Source organism: Mytilus trossulus, unplaced genomic scaffold, assembly GCF_036588685.1.
Source record: "Mytilus trossulus isolate FHL-02 unplaced genomic scaffold, PNRI_Mtr1.1.1.hap1 h1tg000103l__unscaffolded, whole genome shotgun sequence".
NCBI lineage: Eukaryota > Metazoa > Mollusca > Bivalvia > Mytilida > Mytilidae > Mytilus > Mytilus trossulus.
Genome location: NW_026963296.1, coordinates 1100960 through 1116848, shown reverse-complemented (window position 1 = coordinate 1116848; position 15889 = coordinate 1100960). Strand labels below are relative to the sequence as shown.

At 34.9% G+C, this 15889-nt stretch overlaps 1 long non-coding RNA gene across 1 annotated transcript; it reads right to left on the bottom strand.

Annotated features, from left to right (window-relative positions):
- Window positions 1-371: 371 nt before the first annotated feature.
- Window positions 372-6204, bottom strand: LOC134699962 (uncharacterized). The gene is made up of 3 exons (XR_010103708.1): window positions 5026-6204; window positions 3109-3183; window positions 372-397 (listed from the first exon to the last, which is right to left on the bottom strand). It is a non-coding gene; the product is annotated as an uncharacterized LOC134699962 (long non-coding RNA).
- Between the last annotated feature and the right edge of the window lie 9685 nt (window positions 6205-15889).

The following is a 15889-nucleotide window of genomic DNA, read 5'->3' as shown; positions in this document are numbered from 1 at the left end:
GAGTTATAAGCCAAAACTTCACTTTACCCCTATGTTCTATTTTTAGCCATGACGGCCATCTTGGATGGTTGGCCTGGTCATCAGACACATTTTTCAAACAAGATACCCCAATGATGATTGTGGCCAAGTTTAGTTAAATTTGGCCCAGTAGTTTCAGAGGAGAAGATTTTTCTAAAAGTTAACGACAACAGACAACGGACGACAACGACGACGACTGACTACGACGGACCAGGTGAGCTTAAAAAGTCAATGTAGGACTTCCCTTAAGATATTATGGTGTCTGGGAGACACAAATTATCACATACATGTATTTTTGGTAAGAAAATGGAAATAAAAGCTCACATGACAATTGGACTTCAAAAGTAAATCTTACCTCATTCCAATTTTCCATTATAACCTAAAAATAGAAAAAAAAACTATGTGTAGTTGTCATTGAGTTATAATTATTAATGCCAGTTTAAAATACATGATCCTTATGGACTTGTGAATTACTAACCTAATATTTTCAGATATGAATCTAATCCAAATACATGAAATACTAACATCTTAAAGACTAAGGCAACTTTTCTGCAATATTTTGTGTAGCTCAACTGGTGAAAATATCACTAGTTTGCTAACGATGATTTTTATATGCGCATATTAGTTACTCTTTGTGTTGCTGATAATTTTTGCAATTTACATATTTAACCTAATTCCTAAAGGTTTTTAGTTAACAGCCGAAACTGCAAACATGAGTGCATACGCTTAAATTTCCCGCCTACTTTACTGACCATTTATGTTGATATTCCTGAATATAAAGTTTTACTACAAGTATCACATAAACTTAATATGATCAAATCAAAAATTAGGTCAAGGTTAGATAAACAAAGCCAGAAATACATGTAAACCTTACAATCATTCCATACACCAAATATAGTTGATCTTTTGCTAGTAGTATACAAGAAACAGACCTAATTATTAAAATTCTATATTGACCAAAGAACCATGAAAATTAGGTAAAGGTCAGATGATCCCTGTCAGACAGACATGTACACCTTACAATCATTCCATGGATCAAATATAGTTGACCTGGTGCTTATAGTATTTAAGAAACAAACTAAACAAGGAAAACTTCATAATGACCAATGAACCATGAAAATGAGGTCAAGGTCAGATGACTTCTAGCAGTTGGATATGTACACCTAACAATCATTCCATGCACCAAATATAGACCTATTGCTTATTTCTGAGATATGGACTTGACCAAAACACTTAATAGTTATCAAAGGTACCAGGATTATAATTTAGTACGCCAGACTCGCGTTTCGTCTACATAAGACTCATCAGTGACGCTCATATCAAAATATTTAAACAGCCAAACTAGTACAAAGTTGAAGAGCATTGAGGATCCAAAATTCCAAAAAGATGAGCCAAATACGGCTAAGGTAATCTATGCCTGGAATAAGAAAATCCTTAGTTTTTTCGAAAAATTCTAAGTTTTGTAAACAGGAAATTTATAAAAATGACTACATAATTGATATTCATGTCAACACCGAAGTGTTGACTACTGGGCTGGTGATACCAGACGCCAGACTCGCGTTTCGTCTACATAAGACTCATCAGTGACGCTCATATCAAAATATTTTAACAGCCAAAATAGTACAAAGTTGAAGAGCATTGAGGATCCACTTAACCTTGTCCACTTATCTGTGAAATGAGGTCAAGGTCAATTGAAAACTGTCCGACAGGCATGAGGACAGAAGTAGCAGGCAAAAACCTGTAAAAATCAATATTTCAGATGGTGCAAAACTGGAAAATCTGAGTAAAAAGATCTTGCCATGCTGATAGTATCATAGTTTACACTTTTAACCTATAGCTAGCTTCTATTTATTTTTTAAATAACAGGCAAAAACAGAAAAAAAGTATCTTTCAGGGGCAATAACTCAAAAACACATGTTGACATATTTTTTTCAACATAATAAAATCTTGTCAACTGATCATTTTTGTAATTTACACTTTTAACCTAGCTACTACATAATTATCAATAACAGCAAAACACTTCAAAAAATTATTTTTCGGGGGCAATAACACAAGGTGACAGATTTTTCTCCAATTTTTAAGTTACCTTTAGATACAATTTGTTGTGATGTACCTTTTTGAAATTTACACTTTTAACCTAGCTCCTATAGTTTTTATGATAGCAGCCACCAACTGCGCAAAATTTGAAAAAAATAGATATTTCAGAGGCAAAAACAAAGTGGTTAGTTTTTACAAATTTTCAGGATGGACACATCTTGTCATGCTGATAATTTTTAGTTAACAGTTTTAACCTAGCTCCTATAATTTTGAAATAATGGCAAGGAAATGCCAAACAAGGGCAATAACTATAAAAGAGAGGTGAACGATACCAAAGGGACAGCCAAACTCATAAAGATGGATTGACAATTTCGTCATGTCTTATTTGTAGATCTAATGTTGATAAACATCTTTAACTTTTAAAGTTTGTTGGTATCTATCATCATGATCATAGTGTCTGCAAAAACCAAAAAAGTGTTTGCTAAATAACCTTTCAAGGAAAATACCTCCTGTATATATCCTCGGTCAAGTTAACATTTTCGGAGATCTTACTTTGTGGAACATTCTTGCCACTAAAGGTTTCTATCTACATGCATCTATCATAGTTTCTGCATCTTTCACCATATCCAAGGGCAATTACTCCTATAAGGGATCAGTTTACAATTTTGTTCAGTTGACTTATTTGTAGATCTTTTTAAACTTGCTGAACATTTTTGTAGTTGAAATTTCCTTTTATCTTTACAAATTTTCAAGATAAACAAAAACAAAAAACAGAAAATTTAATAACAATCATTACTTCAGGGGCAATAACTCAAAATAGGATTGTCCATTCGGTTTGAAATTTTCGTTGCAGATAAATCTTTTACATACTTTTCATGTTTATTTAGGTCACTTTTTGGTCCTGTGTTTTCAGAGAAGGTCTCTGAAAAAGTTTACTGTTACACTGATAGAAGGACAGAGGACTGACGCAAAGGGATGGCCAAAGCTCACATGGCCTTATAGGCCAGCTGAGCTAAAAACTAAACTCAACAGCTCGTATATCTGAGTACTTACCTAAATGAGGTATTCTACAAACAGGGTGTGATTTTTTCCATCAAACACAAGACAATCAATTGCACCTCCGCAGACCTAAAAATTTCAAAAGTTTTATTTACCAGCATTAAGACAATATTAAATCTATTAATTTCAAGCCTCTCTAAACTGTCAACAAATAAGCAAGGACATGATGGCAATCACATTAAACAATTGATCTGTTTACAATCTGATTATGTGTCTGTCGAGGAACCTGAAGTGTAGTGGTTGTTGTTGGTACATGTAGGTGTATCCCCCACTTTTTTATTGTTGTAATAGGCTGTTGATTTTCTCTTTTGAATTGTTCCACATTTTATCATATCAGTGCTTTTTATAGATTTTTATATTATAATATGGTATGGGTTTTGAGCAATTTTGAAGGCTGTTGGGAGACCTTATTATAATTGTTTATATATTTGTTCTTAGGACTGGGGATAACTGTTTCATCATCATTCATTTGATAACTCTTTTACTAAAGGACATTTGTGAGCACTCTCACATACCCCACGCCCCCACACTGTCACTGGGCAAACAAAATCTCACCCAGTTTCTAATTTTAAAGACTAATAACTCCTACAAAGGTCAACTGATAAAACTTTCTAGAGGATTTGCACATCTTCATATTATGTCCTAATTATCTACGAAGTTTCATGAAATTATGTCATGTGGTTTCAGAGGAGTTGCTATGACAAGAACAGACAATTTATTATTTCTACTATTCAATATATATGTTCATCAAGTGTTGCTGATCATTTTTGCTTGTTTAAGTTTCTATATATCTATTTGAGTTATTTAGATATAAGGCAAAAATGCAAAAAAAAAGTGGTAAAAATCATTATCAAAGGGCAATAACTCCAATAAGAGGTTCTCAGACGGTTTCAAGATTTTTCACTTATTTGTACATCTTGTCCTGATGAACACTTTCACTTACATTAATTTATTTTCTATCTATTATATGGTTTTTTTCAGACTTAAGGCAAAAATGCAAAAATGATAAAAATCGTCATTAAGGGGCATTCATTCCAATAAGGAGTTGTCTGACGATTTCGACCATGTAGACTTTGCAAATCATTTTTGGTATATAAAGTTTCTCTCTATCTATTAAAGTTTTTCAGATATCAGGTAAACATGAAAATATCTGTAAAATTCATCGTTCTTCGTCATAAACTCCTATAAGCATGACAAGAAATTGTCTGCCAGTTTTGAAGTAATAAATAATATGTAGATCTCATTATTTTCTCCATTCATAACAGTTTTCAAGATAATAGTCCAAACTTGCATTTTACCCCTATGTTCTATTTTTAGCCATGTCAGCCATGTTGGTTGGCAGGAGTGGTTCATCAGACTCTCTTTTTTTTAAACTAGATACCCAAATGATGATTGTGGCCAAGTTTGGTCAAATTTGGCCCAGTAGTGTAAGAGAATTTTGTAAAAGTAAATGACCCCAATAGACTTTTAGGCCAGGTGAACTAATAAGAAAATATATATATCACAATATATATAACTTAATAATAAATCACTGGATACAAGTCATAAATAAGTATTGTTCTGTCAGCCCCTCCTAAAACACACAATATTGTCAATAAAAAGGGGAAAAAAAGACTTCTCAAGATTTCATAGTATCATTTTTTGATGTGTTGTATTAACATGATTATTTTACCTCATTTTGGAGAAGCAGCAAAATACGATTTCTAAATTCTTTTGTTTTACTGTCCAGTCTGATATACGTACAATATATGCATGATATGCATCACTTAAAAATACTTGATATGCATCACTTAAAAATACTTCATCTGTACTTCATCTGTATATATTTTTTCTGGTTAACTGTTGTGAATGTTTCTTTTAAACATATCAATGTTTGTGTGTTATCTCCCTGTTTCAATAAAATAAACTTACAATAAAGGTAAAATGTACAATTATTTCATTCCTCTCTTGTTTACTATTGGTGTTCTGGTATTGGATTTTCATTCCTCTCTTGTTTACTATTGGTGTTCTGGCATTTTGAATGTAAAAACTATCTGTTGATTAACACTGTTCATGGATCAAATGTCAAATATATATCAATAAGAGATGTTCTAACTGAAAACATAAATGTTTCTATTTTCAGATTGAAATAAATATTTTAAATTTGTCTTTCCTTCATATGAAAATTTATATAACATGTTATATTGTCTGTTGTTGAAGACCATTTTGACGTGTTTCTTTGATTGGTTACTGTTTTTTTGACATATAGGACCATTTTGACATGATTCATTGATTGGTTGCTGTCTCATTGACATATGGGACCATTTTGACATGTTTCTTTGATTGGTTACTGTCTCATTGACATATGGGACCATTTTGACATGTTTCACTGATTGGTTACTGTCTCATCGACATATGGAACCATTTTAACATGTTTCATTGATTGGTTACTGTCTCAATGACAAATGGGACCATTTTGACATGTTTCATTGATTGGTTACTGTCTCATCGACGTATGGAATCATTTTAACATGTTTCATTGATTGGTTACTGCCTCAATGACATGTTTCATTGATTGGTTACTGTCTCATTGACATGTTTCATTGATTGGTTACTGTCTCTGGCATTGACATATATTTCACATTTTTTTTTAATTTAGCACAAGTTCAATGATATTGTTCAACCAATCTATATTTTTAGGAATATAATTTTATAATTATTCTTTCGGCTTTTTTGTGTCTTGTTTAATGTTACAGTATTTTGAATGAACAAGAGTGCACACACTGAAATGTCTCGCCTTCTTTACTAATCATTGATATTATTTTGATAGTCCTCAGTATAAAGCTTTATTACAACTGTACATAAAAATTACATTAACCAAGATAACTAAACAAAGACCAATGAACCATGAAAATGAGGTCAAGGTCAGATGAACCATGCCAGGCTGACATGTACAGCTAACAATGCTTCCATAAAACAAATATAGTTGACCTAATACTTATAGCTTAAGAAAAATAGACCAAAACACAAAAACTTAACACTGAGCAATGAACCGTGAAAATAAGGTCAAGGTCAAATAAAACCTGCGCGACTAATATATAGATCATAAAATATTTCCATACACTTGAAATAGTTGACCTATGGCATTGAGTATCAGATAAAAAGACCGAAACTGAAAAACTTAACTTTGACCACTGGACCATGAAAATGAGGTCAAGGTCAGATCACATCTGTCAGCTAGACATGTCATCTTACATTCATTTCATACAACAAATATAGTAGACCTATTGCATAAAATATGAGAAAAACAGACCAAAACACAAAAACTTAACTATAACCACTGAACCATGAAAATGAGGTCAAGGTCAGATGGCACCTGCCAGTTGGACATGTACTCCTTACAGTCCTTCCATCCACGCGTACGGAATATACTAGCCCTATTGCTTATAGTATCTGAGATATGAACTTGACCACCAAAACTAAACCTTGTTCACTGAGCCATGAAATGAGGTCGAGGTCAAGTGAAAACTGTCTGACGGGCATGAGGACCTTGCAAGGTACGCACATACCAAATATAGTAATCCTTATACTTATAATAAGAGAGAATTCAACATTACAAAAAATCTGATTTTTTTTTCAAGTGGTCACTGAACCATAAAAATGAGGTCAAGGACAATGGACATGTGACTGTCAGTGTTGACAGGCTAGTGATACAGTAGGTCGAGTGCTCCAGCCCCATGTAGGAATTAAACTCCCAACCTCAGTGTTGACAGGCTAGTGATACAGTAGGTCGAGAGCTCCAGCCCCATGTAGGAACTGAACTCCCAACCTCAGTGTTGACAGGCTAGTGATACAGTACGTCGAGTGCTCCAGCCCCATGTAGGAACTGAACTCCCAACCTCAGTGTTGACAGGCTAGTGATACAGTAGGTCCAGTGCTCCAGCCCCATGTAGGAATTGAACTCCCAACCTCAGTGTTGACAGGCTAGTGATACAGTAGGTGGAGTGCTCCAGCCCCATGTAGGAACTGAACTCCCAACCTCAGTGTTGACAGGCTAGTGATACAGTAGGTCGAGTGCTTCAGCCCCATGTAGGAACTGAACTCCCAACCTCAGTGTTGACAGGCTAGTGATACAGTAGGTCGAGCGCTCCAGTCCCATGTAGGAACTAAACTCCCAACCTCAGTGTTGACAGGCTAGTGATACAGTAGGTCGAGTGCTCCCGCACCATGTAGGAACTGAACTCCCAACCTCAGTGTTGACAGGCTAGTGATACAGTAGGTCGAGTGCTCCAGCCCCATGTAGGAATTAAACTCCCAACCTCAGTGTTGACAGGCTAGTGATACAGTAGGTCGAGTGCTCCAGCCCCATGTAGGAACTGAACTCCCAACCTCAGTGTTGACAGGCTAGTGATACAGTAGGTCGAGTGCTCCAGTCCCATGTAGGAACTGATCTCCCAACCTCAGTGTTGACAGGCTAGTGATACCGTAGGTCCAGTGCTCCAGCCCCATGTAGGAACTGAACTCCCAACCTCAGTGTTGACAGGCTAGTGATACAGTAGGTCGAGTGCTCCAGCCCCATGTAGGAACTGAACTCCCAACCTCAGTGTTGACAGGCTAGTGATACAGTAGGTCGAGTGCTCCAGCCCCATGTAGGAACTGAACTCCCAACCTCAGTGTTGACAGGCTAGTGATACAGTAGGTCGAGTGCTCCAGCCCCATGTAGGAACTGAACTCCCAACCTCAGTGTTGACAGGCAAGTGATACAGTAGGACGAGTGCTCCAGCCCCATGTAGGAACTGATCTCCCAACCTCAGTGTTGACAGGCTAGTGATACAGTAGGTCGAGTGCTCCAGACCCATGTAGGAACTGAACTCCCAACCTCAGTGTTGACAGGCTAGTGATACAGTAGGTCGAGTGCTCCAGTCCCATGTAGGAACTGATCTCCCAACCTCAGTGTTGACAGGCTAGTGATACCGTAGGTCCAGTGCTCCAGCCCCATGTAGGAACTGAACTCCCAACCTCAGTGTTGACAGGCTAGTGATACAGTAGGTCGAGTGCTCCAGCCCCATGTAGGAACTGAACTCCCAACCTCAGTGTTGACAGGCTAGTGATACAGTAGGTCGAGTGCTCCAGACCCATGTAGGAACTGAACTCCCAATCTCAGTGTTGACAGGCTAGTGATACAGTAGGTCGAGTGCTCCAGACCCATGTAGGAACTGAACTCCCAACCTCAGTGTTGACAGGCTAGTGATACAGTAGGTCGAGTGCTCCAGCCCCATGTAGGAACTGAACTCCCAACCTCAGTGTTGACAGGCTAGTGATACAGTAGGTTGAGTGCTCCAGCCCCATGTAGGAATTGAACTCCCAACCTCAGTGTTGACAGGCTAGCTAGTAATACAGTAGGTCGACTTCTTAAACCACTCCGCCACAAAGGCCTCAAAATTTTATGAAGAAGGAATCTATTGTTGAATACCATTTTGACCTGTCTCATTTATTGGTTGATGTCTGTTTTATATATAGACCTCCTAAGGTTCTGACTAAGAGTGCTATATAACAGTTTCGTATAAAAAAAACTAGGGGTTATCATGGTTATTCAGTCAGGGGTACTACTTGTACAAGTGTATTTTATTTACTTGAAGAAGTGAAAAAAAATATACACATATAAGTAAATAAATAATGTTTGAATACTCTCCCTTTAATTTTCTGAAAAATTCACTTGTATAAGTAAATTTTCTAACAACCCCACAAAAATCCTCAAGTTTTGAGATGCAAAATCATGCCTTTAATGATTTTTCCCAGGTTTGCTCAAATTTTTTCATCAAAGTTCAATGTTTCATCTCATTAATTCATCAAAGAAACTGATTGAGCAAAGATCTTGTATATTTGCGCAAGGCATTCAAAAATTGCTCCTTTGGGGCTTGTAAATGAGCTATGTTTAGAAGATAACAGACAAATGGGACTTTCATTGTCCATGAAATTACACTTAAATGATTAGTAAAGACATCTGCAAAGGGTACACAATTTAAAATTCTATTAGAGCAAAGAAATCTTAAGAATTCAAGAAAAGAAGAAAGGATGATTTTTTTACTTATACAAGTAAAAAAAATCTGAATGACTAAGGGACATAACTAAGCCAATATTTTTTTTACCTACATGTATACAAGTAAATAAAATTCACTTGTATAAGTATCCTACAAATTTACTTATATGTGTATATATTTTTTTACTTCTTCAAGTAAATAAAATACACTTGTACAAGTAGTACCCCTGACTGTTATTCCCAGACTAAAAATAACCATGGAGGGAAACCCCCTGTTTATTTACTTAATTGATGAAAAAGTATGATGTTTTTTGTAATTGATTGTAAAAATTATTTAATTAGCTTTCAATTAAAACAGGTTGAATGATTGAAATAATCTTAAAAATTATATTAAATATAGATGTTTTGAGAGGAGACAACACTGTAAACATCCTGTTTTTTTGGCAGTAAAAATTGAAAACTTATTTGCAGCCACTGTAGCTCTTTTCAGAGCAGGCGACCGTACACTGAAACAAGATTTTTTTGAAAGGCAAGGTAAAAACCTATAAATTTCATACAGTTTTGATTATGTAAAATGTGCATGTATCATGTCTTCATGGGTGTGCACATGACCTGATTTCAGGTTTTTTATGTTCAAATTAGGCATTTTTTTCCCCATGTTCTTTGGATCGAATTTTTTTAATATATATTAAAAGTTCACTTTATTTTTATTTCATTAAAACTAAAGAACATTCTGATTCCAGTGATACCTAGTTTTATACAAGTATCTTTATTAATCAGTCCACCACTAAGGGTCACTTATGCATGGTCCCTCAAAATATGACGTCATAGAAAAAAACTGTTGTTTGCACCCTTAAAGGGACAAATATTTAATATAGTGATGTTTAAGCATAGAAATGTGTTAATTAGAGAATGGAGTAAAATAATTCTGAAAAATGATGGTACGGCATGTATACATTGAAGCCAGCTGAAGAACGCCTCTGGGAGGTGGAATTTCCTGCTACATTAAAGACCTGTTGGTGACCTTCTGCAGTTGTTTTTTCTATGGTCGGGTTGTTGTCTCTTTGACACATTCCCCATTTCCATTCTCAATTTTATTAATTTAAAAGCATCAGTTTGATATATTTTTTCTACTTTGACTGATCAGTGTAACATAAATTTTTATTCATTATATTATATATTTGGTACTTTTTATAGTCAATTTTATTTTATCTGCCAATGACATCAATGATATTTTCTATTAGTACTGCGGCTTCGTGAAAAATTGTGCACATCCTGCTACAAGCATGAAATTTGGCATAGGCCTACTTCAACTATTACTTTTTCAATTCAGATAGGGAGGCATTTGAAAAAAATGTCTCATTTCCGGTAAAATTCAAAATGGCGGACATCATACTTAAATCAGCCCAATATCGAAGGCTAGTATGTGAATAGGTGTTATTATCATGCAACTGTCATAATATTTGCACATGATTTAGTAAATACCTTTGTTTTTCACTACTTCTGGATTTATTATATACATTAGAAATGATTAGATGTTTTTAAAAACCCTATTTCCGGTTAAAATCCAACATGGCGGACATTGTACTAAAATAAGCTCATTTTGTAGGGAGGGTAATTGAAGTGTGTTTTAACGTGTTGCTTCTATCATTACATTGTGCAGGAACCTTTCTTTAGTGCTTCTCATGGATACAATGTATAAGACGTATATCTGTAAAACCCTTACTTCCGGTAATATCCAAAAGGTGGACATAGAAATATCAATTTATTATTTAAATATTTAACTTTTTTCATCATTCTTTATGTTAAAGTCACATCTTCAAATGCCATCAATGTCTCCCACACAGTCTTTTTTTCCTTTTCAAGCAAACAGAAAAACGTATCACAACCGGTAAAGGCATGGATCACAATCAGTGTGTGTGATCACTCATTGCTTAGTGCATTTTAAAGGCCATTGATACATGTAGATATTCATGATATGAATCCAAAGTTTTTTGCCTTCCAAAACACAATCCATAGTTCGTCTACCCCTTTGTCACGGAATAGCGAAACAGTAATGAGAGCATTATCAATAACGACTGTTCGAATCATGACTCATTTAAGTTCGTGTTTCACTGCATCAGACACATGCACCATGATTCTTGTGTCAGCCTCTTAAATGCTTATAATGTGAACTTATATTTTAGTGCTAAACTTGAAATACATCAAGTGGTGGATATTAACACAGAACATCCTGAACACTTGTTGCTACAACTACAATACTCATTCAAGACTTCATTCACTCTTGTTACAGTTTCAAGGTATTTTATTAAAGTATAAAGGACAAAATACTCAATCAGCAAACTTGTTAGGAAACACCTTGAAACTGTAACAACAGTGGATGTGGTCTCGGATGCGTACATAGACAAAACTGGTAGTTTGAAGGCTGCTACAAGAAACAAGTGGGGGAAGGAAATACACCGACGAATCCAGGGTCAAAACAAATTCCTCAAAATTTGCAAAATTTTCTGAGATGACGACAATATGAAAGAACTTTTTAATTTTCATTCACAGCAGCTTGCTCAATAAAATTTTGAGGATAAGGTACTGTAGTTGTGACAACAAATGCTCCGGATGTTCAGTGTTATCCACCACTTGATGATGTTTTAAGTTTAGCACCATGTTTACATAAAGAGACTGACACTAGAACCAAAATGGATGTGTCTGATGCGGTGAATCACAAACTTAACTGACCGGGGGGTAGGTAAGTGGTCGACCTGATAGAGGGCTACCACAGGTCTCAACCGCAGGGAAGGTACATGGTCGGCCTTTAGCGGGCTACCACAGGTCTAACTCGAACAGTCGATACTGATGTCATTCCTGTTTTGCTATTCCGTGACATAGGGGCAGACAAACTTTGGTTTGCATTTGGAAGTGGGAAAAGCTTTAGATATCTATCCAGGACCTTGCACTAGGCATTGAGAGTTTACACGTTTGCTGGAAAAGGAACTGCGTTGGTGACATGGATGAAGATGTGACTTTAACATTTAGAATGATGATTGACTAGCCAACATCACCAAATATGGATTTGATAATGTCCTTGATAAAACGATTGGTGGTTTTGTTGTAAGATCAAAAAAACTTATCAGATGGGGTTATAATATTTAACAAAGCAAGAAAACATGTGTTTTGGAAGAGGAAAGACTTATTGAGGCTATTCCCACGACTTGGTCAAGTCTTTTTCAGCATTTAAAGGCTGCAATATACCATTGAGGGTGTGAATGTCAGATTCGTTAATATTCAGTATTTTAACTTGATGCCTTCACCCTGTCCACATTTGGACAAGTCTATTTCTATGAGATGATGCATCTTACAGACTGATGACAAATAAAGGGAAACGAACTTATTCATTGTTATTGTGTAAATAGTTTTAAATAAGTTTCGTTCTGCAAAATTATTTGCGCAAACGACATTTCAATGTCAGTCATAATTGATTTTTCTATTTTTAGAAACGTAAACTGGAAGTTTTATTTTTTCACAACAGAATTATCAATTTTGTTAGTGATTAATGCATTTCATTTCATAAAAAAAGAATATTTTAATTATTTTTCAAGGATAATGCATTTGTAAGGGTTGGCTGGAATGAAAAAGCATGAAAAGTCAATTTTATTTTAATTCTGGAAATCGGCAAAATCGGGTGGGTGGATCCGTACACCAACAAATTAAAAAATCCTGGCCTTACAAGACTAAACAGGCCTCTACAATAACTTTTTTTCAACTTGTGTAGGACAAGTACATACCAAAATTTACTTGTCCAAATGAAATTGTTACTTGTCCAAAAAATTTCTATTAAAAATAACCTTTTTACATTTTTAATTGATTTTAAGGAACAAAACGAATGTAAACAATAGACAAATGAATAGACAGGATTTGATGTATTTTTATTTATTTGAAAAACTTTTCAAAAATATTAGTCAAGTACAACTCAATCATTGTCAATCTAGTCATGTCACAGGACAAAGGTTCTAGTTTTTCACCAATGCCAGTCTCGTCAGACTCTAGACATGAGGAATCATCTGATAAGCATGTACACTCATTGGATTTGTATCCTGGTTTTTTTAAGTTGAAAAAAGTTTATTGAAATGCAATCAATAAAAAGAAGATGATAAGGTCTGATTGCCAATGAGACAACTCTCTGCAAGAGACCATGTGACACAGAAATAAACAACTATAGGTCACCAAATTGTCTGTATTGTTTTTTTTCTACTTATGATCAAATATGATTTTGTGAATTTTATGGTAAATAAAAAAATATTTTCTTGAAAAATGGTATTTGTTATAAGGAACAGAATAATGTAGCAAAATGAGGAACTGATTTGCCTTGGTCCCGAAATGTCTCCTGCCTTGCCAAACTGTCTATCAATCATGTCTACTAAATATGTCTCCTTCAGTGCCAAACTGTCTATTAAACTTGGAGCTAAACCTGTGCAGGTGATGAACTGTCCTGTAAAGTTACCTTATCTACAAAGCGCATCATTGATTCGGATCAGTAAGACTGGTTTCTGAGAATAGTATACCTACATGTAGGCTTTCACCTGTTAAAAAGTGCACGTGCCTGTCAGAGAACCAGTTAAAAATTATCGATTGCAAGTAAACATGTTGAAGAAAAAGGTTTTGCATTTGAATAAAGAGAATGCAGAAACATGTCATCTAAATATTTGTTTTCTTGTTTTTTGTTATAATACTTTGTTTATCCAGGAACATATATATTGACGGGACTTGACACTAATTGTAGTCGATTTTATTGTCGGGTCATAGGTAATAAAGATTCGATACGGAAACTGACATGTGTAAAATACGGACTCGCTATTATCCTTATAATTTCCGATAATATCAATAAAATGTCATTCAAACTAGTTTTATAGTGATGCAAGAGTATAAATCTTGTATTCGGTCACTTCAAACTTGTTAAAATTGCATTCATTTCATCACAGAATGACACAGAATGTAAAGAGGATAATAAACAAGAGGCTCTCAAGAGCCTGAATCGCTCACCTTAATTTTTTGGGTTAAATCTCTCAGGCCACACCAATTTAATTTCTTGTTCTACGGATTTTTGGACTCCAAAAATTGGGGCGAGCGAGCGATTTGAAAATTTTAATAAAAAAATATTTAATTTGCAAATTTTTGAGGCGAAGCTTAAAAAGTAAAGGCGAGCGATTATATTTTTTTTTTGTAAACATAAAATAGCAGGTTTTGACTATATTAAAACTTGATTTATCACTTGTACCTTGACATTTCTTTAATTTATGAAGTATTTTTTCCCTGTTCAACAAGTAATAATTGAATAATTAAATCTGGTCTATGTATGTGTGATTGACCATGAGACAATTCTCCATCCAAGTCATAATCAGGTTCAGAACAACCCCTTAATGTTATGAATATCCCTTTTATGAGGGGGTCAAAATAAGTTATAATATATTTTTTTTGTAAAAGCACTTTAAGTACAAAAGTGCTTATATTTTCCCAAAGAACTATAATATTTGGTACTAAATGGTCAAAACATGTCCAAGAACTTTAACCATGTTAACACATTTACTTTAACAGTTTAATATTATTCAAAATAAGTGGACCCATCCCTCTTTTAGAAAAGTTGTTTAACATATAATGTATTTCTTCTCTTTTTGAGTCAAAAATTCTAAGTTGTCAAAGGTTTTGTATAGTAGCACTGTACAAATCCTTAGTATTTCTATTTTCTTTTCTACAACAGTAAACATGGTAAAATGACCCCTTCAAGGCCCTTGTCTGAGGGAGGGTTGGTCCCAACCTGATAATAACAAACATAGGTCAAAGTACGGCCTTTTACACAGAGCTTTGATCAAGACCAACCAGCAAGCTATAAGGGACCACAACTTAGTATTGTACACAATTCGAACAAAAAAACTAACGATCTAAATTATATTTCCAAACGGGAAAATACCAATGAACCCGTGAATAAACCACATCAACAAACGATATAAACTGCCGAACAACAGGTCCCTGAATCAACCAGGACAGGTGCTCAAACCTGCAGCGGGTATGACCGTCACCATACATTATAATTGCAGTTGAAGGCAAATCCTTCAGAAGTTCTTTGTACTTTATTTTAACAACGAACATTTTTTTATAGGGAATATAAGTTAGGGGGAAAGAAACCAACGTTTTGTTTTGTACTGGTCTTTCTATTTATATCGGAGTACTCCCGCTTGAAATAAATTGGTTTCATGCTGAAACTAATATTCTCGCAGATATTTACAGTGTTGTGGGGTGCTGGTATGTTTAAAATCGTTAAATAAAAGCCAGACTGTGATTTTAAAAAACAAATGTTGATATCTTTATATAATATTTACACAAAAAAAACGGTGCGGGAAATGGACATGATTTCAATTCCGGATGCGGGAAGCGGGAATATAATAAAAATAAAAAAAATCTGTTTTGATAAAAATAGGTGCGGGCGGGTCCGTCGAACAAGGAATCAAATTGGTGTGGCCTCATCAATGATTATTTTGGCTTTTCAATTTATTTAACATGTTTAAATGTTCTTTGAATCACCTTATTTTCTTCAAAAGCAAAAAAAAAATCATTTTCTCCTATGTTCTATTTTAGCCATAGGAGCTATGTTTCTTGCCCTAAATGCTTTGGTTTTTGAGTTATAAGCCAAAAACTGCATTTTACCCCTATGTTCTATTTATAGCCATGTCGGCCATCTTGGTTAGTTGGCGGGTTACACCGGACACA